Below are 9,425 nucleotides of genomic sequence, written 5' to 3'. Positions count from 1 at the left end.
TAAAGGACTTGCCAGTGACTGATATTGTTGATAAGGTAAGGGAAATGATAATGATACCACGGGAGAAGATAAGAAAAATTGGAGAACGACTTCAAGGCAAGATACTACCAGCTGTCCTACACCAAATAAATGCAAGAACTAGATGGTTGGGACACTTAAATGTTGTGAAAGCTGACAACATGATGCAGAAGTGTACGACAGCAACCACAATCATCATGATCGACATGCTATCAAGGAACATTTACATGACTGCACTTGTGAAGAGTAGCAACATACCGACAAGCCTTGCGAGCATGCATTGGCCTTGCTAACAGCAGTGTAAAACAGAAATGTGAAGCTTGAGGATTTGTTCATGAATACTACTCTGTTGCAAAGTTCAGATAGGCATATAAAAGATTGATAGAGCCACTGCCTGACAAGTCACAATGGCCCACAGTAGAACTTCCATTTGATATGGGTGCACCAATTTGCAAAATAACTGTTAGCAGACAGAAATTTGAGGTTCAAAAGTTCCCTTCAAGGCGGCAACAGTTCAGAGACAAAACATGATGAAGGTGGCACCAGTTCAAAGGCAAAACCAACTGAACAAGAAAAGCCCAAAACGATGATAAGAGGAAAACGTAGGTGCAAAAGATGCGGTACATTGGGTCACACAAAAGTTAGTTAGAAATGCCCACTCAATGGTACGAAGAAAACGAAGAGAAAGCCTAGGAAGAATAGTACTAAATCAAGTGGTAAAAGTCAGATGGCAACACCATATAGGCCAATAACAACTAGGGAAACCATAATTCAAGAGCGCCCTGGAGCAACAATGACAAAAAGGTAATTCCAAAATTTGTGCAGGCGACTTGCTGCTCTGTTAGAAAGCAATTCTTCTCAGACAACTATGCCTACTTCAACCAAGATAGCAACGTCTACCAAGAAGATAGTTCAAAAGAAACTGACCCCAAGGAAGAAAAAGAAAGAACTCTTAGGATTCTATTTGTGGTTGTAGTCCTAAACTGAAATATTTGTGGTTGCAGTGCTAAACTGAGTCACATGTTTAATTGTGCAGTTTGTTTTGGATTCTGTAGTCCTAAACTGAGATACTAAAACATGTATGGGTGTTGTCATATATATCTTGTACGGATAAGGATTTGTTGTAAGACCCAAAATTAGTAGGAAAAAAAATATAAACAAAGTATCATAATGCTTTGGAAATTAGGAAAATAAGAAAAATACTACATAAAATAAAATAAAATCAGAATAAACATCCTTCACACTTATATTATTCAAACTGAGGACAAGTTATTCACAAAAGTATGAATTTAAACTTGAACTCAAATTGGATTTTGAAAATGGAGAAAAGAAAATAGGAAATAAAAAGAAAAAGGAACACTATGCCTTCATGGGCCGGCCAGATCCATTTCGGCCCACCTAAGCATTTCCTCACCCGCGCGGCCCACTCCACCACGGGCAGCCTCTCATTCCCCTCACACGCGTTCTCGTTGTCTCACTGATACGCGGGCCATGCCCGTCAGCCACCGGCCTTCGCTCACCCCGCGCCAGTCACTTACGACCGGGACCCGCTGTCAGTTCTATCCCCGTCCGTAGCCAACGAACTCGCCGCAACGATCGCGCGCGATTTCCTCGCCGGTAACCTCGACGTCCAGCGGAGTCCGACCGAGCAGGCTTCCCCTGGACTCGGAACCCCGTAGCTATATAAGACCGGGCCGTTCCTTTGCGTCCGTATCATCCGCCATCACCGAGCGCAGAGAGAAGAGAGAGGAGCGCCGCCGCCGTGGACAGCCGTCGTCGGGGGGGGGGGGGGGCCTCGGCTCTCGAAATCGGGTCGTGGAGTGTCGCTTCTACCTGGGGAAGCCGTCTGTGCCATTGATTTGAGTCGAACGCCGCCGAGACTCGAGCAATTGCTCGTCGCACTTCGATCTCCGCCGCTCGCCGTGGCCAGGCACCATCTCGGTACGATTGCCGGTAAGTATCCGTCCATCGTGTTCGCTTTTGTTCCCGCATCGTGTAAAGCCATTTGGATTCGGGATTGGGGCCTTGGTCGGCCGGATTGCGCGAACTCCGGCGAACCCGCCGCCGTGTAGAGACTGCGCCGTCGCGTTTGTGAGCCTGGGGAGAAGAATGCTGTCGTGCCGTTGATCTTTGGATGAACGGCCGAGATTAGAGGTAGTGTACCCCTTCGCTCGGTTTGATCGCAGCCGTCCGATTGTGGATGGACGTTCGGGATGGGATCACGTAGTTTTAAATTAGTGGCCGTTAGATCTGGATCCGACGGTTCGGAGCGCGTACCGGTTCATTTATAGCACCATCTAATCTGGGCGCTCAGCTTGCGATCCAACGGCTCAGATCTATTCATACCCCTTCGCGGGTTATTCTTGTTAAAGAGACCCTGGGGATTTCTGGAATCAACCCGCCATCCCCGTTTTACTGTTTCCTGAGTCTGGGAATTCTTGCGCCGAGCCCCCTGACCTTTCTTATAATTGAGGCCCAGTCCAGAACTCGTTTAAATTGAATAAATAAAATAGAAAATGGATTTTTAATATGAAAATAATTGCTAGAACTTAGATAATTCATAGAAAATTCATACTTGCTCCAAATTTATCCATTCCACTTTCTAAAATTTTGTAATTTTATTATCTATCACTTAGAGCCTCTGTTTTGTCATGAAAACAATTAGAAATTTAATCTCTCACTTAATCCATTTTAAACACATAAAACCTTTGAAAATTTATAACTTGAACTCTATAACTCCAAAATTAATAATTCTTTTTCCTGTGATCTTATTTTAATGTCTAGTTTATTACTGGATATTCTATTTGCATGTTTGGTGTAATGTTAATTTTGCCTATGCCATGTTTGTTTGGATTGCTACGACTAGCAGTGAGGTCACGTGTCATCTGAAGATCATCCTGGTACCTGGATTCTCAAGGCCCAGGCAAGTTGTGCCCTTGATCACTTCTTTTTACCTACTCATGTTCTAATTAATCATAATGATCTGCATAGGTTAATTTTGATGGGACCCAATAGGTTACCCTAGTTTGTCTATCTTTATACCTTGTTTACCACTGAACTTTCTGGGTAGTACTTGCTAGTGCTATATGTGGTTTTGGGTATGAAGATTACACTATTCATGATTATACTTTTGTTATCAGTTGTTATTTATGGTTCATGTTAAGATCATTATGTTAATTGGAACATGGAGAACCACCCGGGAAAACAGTGCTACCACAAGGGTTTAATGGGACGCCCTTGGCTGATTAATTAGGAAAGCTAGTGGAAGACTACCTTACCCGAAAGGGGCAAGGGCAGTAGGGGAGAGGTCAGTGCGGGAAGTGCCCTCGGGAGGATTTTGCTGCGATGGCGGTCCTGCAAGGGATTCCTATACTGGATCTTCCTATAAACTGTAGCGGGTTTTCGGAAGCTAGTGGAACTTTGTAAAGGCCTCGTAGTGGATCCCTAGCCATTCACCTCGGAAGTGTCTTAGGGCCTTGCAAACCCTGGCGACATGGGATACACGACTTGTGGGTAAAGATGCGCAACCTCTGCAGAGTGTAAAACTGGTATACTAGCCGTGCTCACGGTCATGAGCGGCTCGGACACTCACATGATTAATTTATGGAACTAAACTCAATTTGTCATATGCATTGCATTGCAGGTGATGTGGTTACTTTTGTTCTATTACTTAATTGGGTTTGGTATTTACTTATACTTAGTAACTGCTAATAAAATTTTGACCAACTTTAAAAGCAATGCTCAGCTCTAACCATCTTCTTTGGTAAGCCTTACACTTCACGTGAGCTCCCACCTTTGGCGAGTTCATGCACATTATTCCCCACAACTTGTTGAGCGATGAACGTATGTGAGCTCACTCTTGCTGTCTCACATACACCACAGGTCAAGACCAGGTACTGCAGGATGATGCTCATGGAGGATGCTGTGATGAGTTCGTGAGAGGTCTAGGTCGTCGTCTCCCAGTCAACTTTGGGTTGCTGGACCGTTGTCTCCTTATAATGTAATTATTTTGTACAGAACTCCTGTTGTATATAAAGATGTGACATTCGATCCTGTGCCACTATACATCATATGTATGAGACTTGGTCCCAGCATACCTGGTGTTTATGTTAACGCCCGGGTTTTGGACCCCTAAAATCCGGGTGTTACAGAAGTGGTATCAGAGGAATGTTGACTGTAGGACGAAACCTAGATAGAACTGGACAACCATTATCTACTCACCTTTGCTACTCTGATCCTTTCTAAACTTATCTTAATCTTTTCTCATCTATTTCCGCTTTACTCTGATTATTCTTATCTTTTCTTTCTGAAAGACAAATGTGGATTTCACACTTTGAAATCCTGTGCCTAAAGTGACTTTAAGAATAGGAGATCTATTCTTAGGAACAAAAACAAAACTATTTTTTTTAAAAAAAACATTTATATGCTTGAATGTTTGTTCTTATGATACTTGCCTGATTTGGATCTTTGTTTGAGTGTGATGAGTTGTGGAGTAATGTCCACAATTGCATCTGCATATACACATATGTATAAAAATATATTTATAAAATAACTAGACAACCTAAATTATCCCCATTGGAACCTATCTAGCTTAAGAGATTTATCTTATCCTAAAAGATCTCATTCTAACCAATTCATCTTATCTTAAAAGATTCTCCCCTATCTTAATAGATTCATCTCATCTTAAAGAAATTCTATCCTACACTCATAGATCTATCTTATCTTAAAAGATTCTATCTTATCCTTATGGATTCATCTTGTCCTAATAAGCATATTTACCCCACCCTAGTAACAACCAAGATCTAATCCAAAGTAATTAGATATTATCTAGTCTAATCTAGTTATATCCAACCTAATCCAGATTCTATCTAATCTAAATATGACCCAATCTAAAGTGAGTTATTAACAAGTTAGTTAAGTTGGTGATATAGGTTAGACACTGTCTCTACAAATATATCTTAACCTAAATTAATGTCTTATACCAACTCATCCTTGAACAATGGCCTACCTATATCATATAATCCTTCCTGTCTTAAAAGATTCTAACATATCCTAATAATATTTATCCTACCCTGGTAGATCTAGCTAATCTTAACTAGTTTAATCTAGTCATACCAACCTAATCTGGATTCTATCTAATCCAATATAATCTAAGCTAGTGTGAGTTACTTAATGATGGTACAAAAGATAAGGCCATACCCTTCATGCACTTAAAACTAAACTAAGTGCCTTAAACCAACTCAGCCACCTGCATGAGATCTGATCCAACCAATAGAGTCATGAAGAATTGCATAGTTTGTCTATCCCCACCTAACATCAAACAAACCTTTGACCTACATCATGTAGTCCATCTCATTCATAACTATTCTAACCATATTTCCCCAAATATACACTAACCTCGAATTAATGAGCTCAAGACCGGAGAAGAAAGGATCAATGACATCAAGGGAGGATGAACACCAACTCAAGTCTTCAAGGATCAAGTGAGGTCACCAAGATGAGTCAAGATCCACAATCCTGGATGGAGTCTTTCTTTACCCCACTCTTTCTTGCCCAAACCTATATAGGCTTTAAAAGATATCTTTTATCCTGCATAATAAAGTATCTATAACCATATATACCCATGCTCTCCTAATCACTTACTAATGAAAAAAAAAAGAGACTCTTGATTTTGAACTAATTAGAAACTAAAAGCTAGATTTTAAATCACTCTTCCTATATCCTCTTTCTTACAAATCTCGAGGACGAGATTATTTTTAAGGGGGGTAGGATTTGTAAGACCCAAAATTAGTAGGAAAAAAAATATAAACAAAGTATCATAATGCTTTGGAAATTAGGAAAATAAGAAAAATACTACATAAAATAAAATAAAATCAGAATAAACATCCTTCACACTTATATTATTCAAACTGAGGACAAGTTATTCACAAAAGTATGAATTTAAACTTGAACTCAAATTGGATTTTGAAAATGGAGAAAAGAAAATAGGAAATAAAAAGAAAAAGGAACACTATGCCTTCATGGGCCGGCCAGATCCATTTCGGCCCACCTAAGCATTTCCTCACCCGCGCGGCCCACTCCACCACGGGCAGCCTCTCATTCCCCTCACACGCGTTCTCGTTGTCTCACTGATACGCGGGCCATGCCCGTCAGCCACCGGCCTTCGCTCACCCCGCGCCAGTCACTTACGACCGGGACCCGCTGTCAGTTCTATCCCCGTCCGTAGCCAACGAACTCGCCGCAACGATCGCGCGCGATTTCCTCGCCGGTAACCTCGACGTCCAGCGGAGTCCGACCGAGCAGGCTTCCCCTGGACTCGGAACCCCGTAGCTATATAAGACCGGGCCGTTCCTTTGCGTCCGTATCATCCGCCATCACCGAGCGCAGAGAGAAGAGAGAGGAGCGCCGCCGCCGTGGACAGCCGTCGTCGGGGGGGGGGGGGGGGCTCGGCTCTCGAAATCGGGTCGTGGAGTGTCGCTTCTACCTGGGGAAGCCGTCTGTGCCATTGATTTGAGTCGAACGCCGCCGAGACTCGAGCAATTGCTCGTCGCACTTCGATCTCCGCCGCTCGCCGTGGCCAGGCACCATCTCGGTACGATTGCCGGTAAGTATCCGTCCATCGTGTTCGCTTTTGTTCCCGCATCGTGTAAAGCCATTTGGATTCGGGATTGGGGCCTTGGTCGGCCGGATTGCGCGAACTCCGGCGAACCCGCCGCCGTGTAGAGACTGCGCCGTCGCGTTTGTGAGCCTGGGGAGAAGAATGCTGTCGTGCCGTTGATCTTTGGATGAACGGCCGAGATTAGAGGTAGTGTACCCCTTCGCTCGGTTTGATCGCAGCCGTCCGATTGTGGATGGACGTTCGGGATGGGATCACGTAGTTTTAAATTAGTGGCCGTTAGATCTGGATCCGACGGTTCGGAGCGCGTACCGGTTCATTTATAGCACCATCTAATCTGGGCGCTCAGCTTGCGATCCAACGGCTCAGATCTATTCATACCCCTTCGCGGGTTATTCTTGTTAAAGAGACCCTGGGGATTTCTGGAATCAACCCGCCATCCCCGTTTTACTGTTTCCTGAGTCTGGGAATTCTTGCGCCGAGCCCCCTGACCTTTCTTATAATTGAGGCCCAGTCCAGAACTCGTTTAAATTGAATAAATAAAATAGAAAATGGATTTTTAATATGAAAATAATTGCTAGAACTTAGATAATTCATAGAAAATTCATACTTGCTCCAAATTTATCCATTCCACTTTCTAAAATTTTGTAATTTTATTATCTATCACTTAGAGCCTCTGTTTTGTCATGAAAACAATTAGAAATTTAATCTCTCACTTAATCCATTTTAAACACATAAAACCTTTGAAAATTTATAACTTGAACTCTATAACTCCAAAATTAATAATTCTTTTTCCTGTGATCTTATTTTAATGTCTAGTTTATTACTGGATATTCTATTTGCATGTTTGGTGTAATGTTAATTTTGCCTATGCCATGTTTGTTTGGATTGCTACGACTAGCAGTGAGGTCACGTGTCATCTGAAGATCATCCTGGTACCTGGATTCTCAAGGCCCAGGCAAGTTGTGCCCTTGATCACTTCTTTTTACCTACTCATGTTCTAATTAATCATAATGATCTGCATAGGTTAATTTTGATGGGACCCAATAGGTTACCCTAGTTTGTCTATCTTTATACCTTGTTTACCACTGAACTTTCTGGGTAGTACTTGCTAGTGCTATATGTGGTTTTGGGTATGAAGATTACACTATTCATGATTATACTTTTGTTATCAGTTGTTATTTATGGTTCATGTTAAGATCATTATGTTAATTGGAACATGGAGAACCACCCGGGAAAACAGTGCTACCACAAGGGTTTAATGGGACGCCCTTGGCTGATTAATTAGGAAAGCTAGTGGAAGACTACCTTACCCGAAAGGGGCAAGGGCAGTAGGGGAGAGGTCAGTGCGGGAAGTGCCCTCGGGAGGATTTTGCTGCGATGGCGGTCCTGCAAGGGATTCCTGTACTGGATCTTCCTATAAACTGTAGCGGGTTTTCGGAAGCTAGTGGAACTTTGTAAAGGCCTCGTAGTGGATCCCTAGCCATTCACCTCGGAAGTGTCTTAGGGCCTTGCAAACCCTGGCGACATGGGATACACGACTTGTGGGTAAAGATGCGCAACCTCTGCAGAGTGTAAAACTGGTATACTAGCCGTGCTCACGGTCATGAGCGGCTCGGACACTCACATGATTAATTTATGGAACTAAACTCAATTTGTCATATGCATTGCATTGCAGGTGATGTGGTTACTTTTGTTCTATTACTTAATTGGGTTTGGTATTTACTTATACTTAGTAACTGCTAATAAAATTTTGACCAACTTTAAAAGCAATGCTCAGCTCTAACCATCTTCTTTGGTAAGCCTTACACTTCACGTGAGCTCCCACCTTTGGCGAGTTCATGCACATTATTCCCCACAACTTGTTGAGCGATGAACGTATGTGAGCTCACTCTTGCTGTCTCACATACACCACAGGTCAAGACCAGGTACTGCAGGATGATGCTCATGGAGGATGCTGTGATGAGTTCGTGAGAGGTCTAGGTCGTCGTCTCCCAGTCAACTTTGGGTTGCTGGACCGTTGTCTCCTTATAATGTAATTATTTTGTACAGAACTCCTGTTGTATATAAAGATGTGACATTCGATCCTGTGCCACTATACATCATATGTATGAGACTTGGTCCCAGCATACCTGGTGTTTATGTTAACGCCCGGGTTTTGGACCCCTAAAATCCGGGTGTTACATTTGTTCACCACACATCAAGGTTCATGGCACAGGAGATTGGTGTCAGCAGTATGGAGAACAAGCATGATGCCAAAACTGAAGCCGGTAGCCTAGAGAGCAATTGCAGGCTGTCTGGTTCTGTTTTTTGGCCAAATGTCAAGCCAAAGCCCGCAAACACAGCCAAGGGCAGGGCCTCATCAAGTACTCTACTAAGAGTGTTATTCTAGAGTGTGAGATAGCCAAGAAGTACCTTAAGAAGATAGCTTCTCATTTCACTAGGTCCTCTCAGGCTTATGCATGTTCCTTGATGATGGAGTTTCTCAACATTATGTATGATGGAAGTGGTGTAAGGCTATTTGTTCAGAACATGATTTTCATTATTATTAGCTAAACAAATACCTCTCCGAGCCGAGCCTTTCCGAGCTCGAGCCGACTCATGGGTTTTGCATCAAAAGACAAGTTTAAAACTCGAAAACCATTTTAAAATCTAAAGTGGTGGTGGGATCTAGTTGCTTTGGCCTTTAATTTCTCGCCATTTGGTATTAAGCACCAAAACTGATAAACTAAGTGACCTAACCCTATTGTCTTACCAAAAAGGTAACCCTATTGGCCTTTATTTTGGTAGA

Source organism: Zea mays, chromosome 1 (assembly GCF_902167145.1).
Source record: "Zea mays cultivar B73 chromosome 1, Zm-B73-REFERENCE-NAM-5.0, whole genome shotgun sequence".
Classification (NCBI taxonomy): Eukaryota; Viridiplantae; Streptophyta; class Magnoliopsida; order Poales; family Poaceae; genus Zea; species Zea mays.
This window is presented reverse-complemented; position numbering follows the sequence as displayed.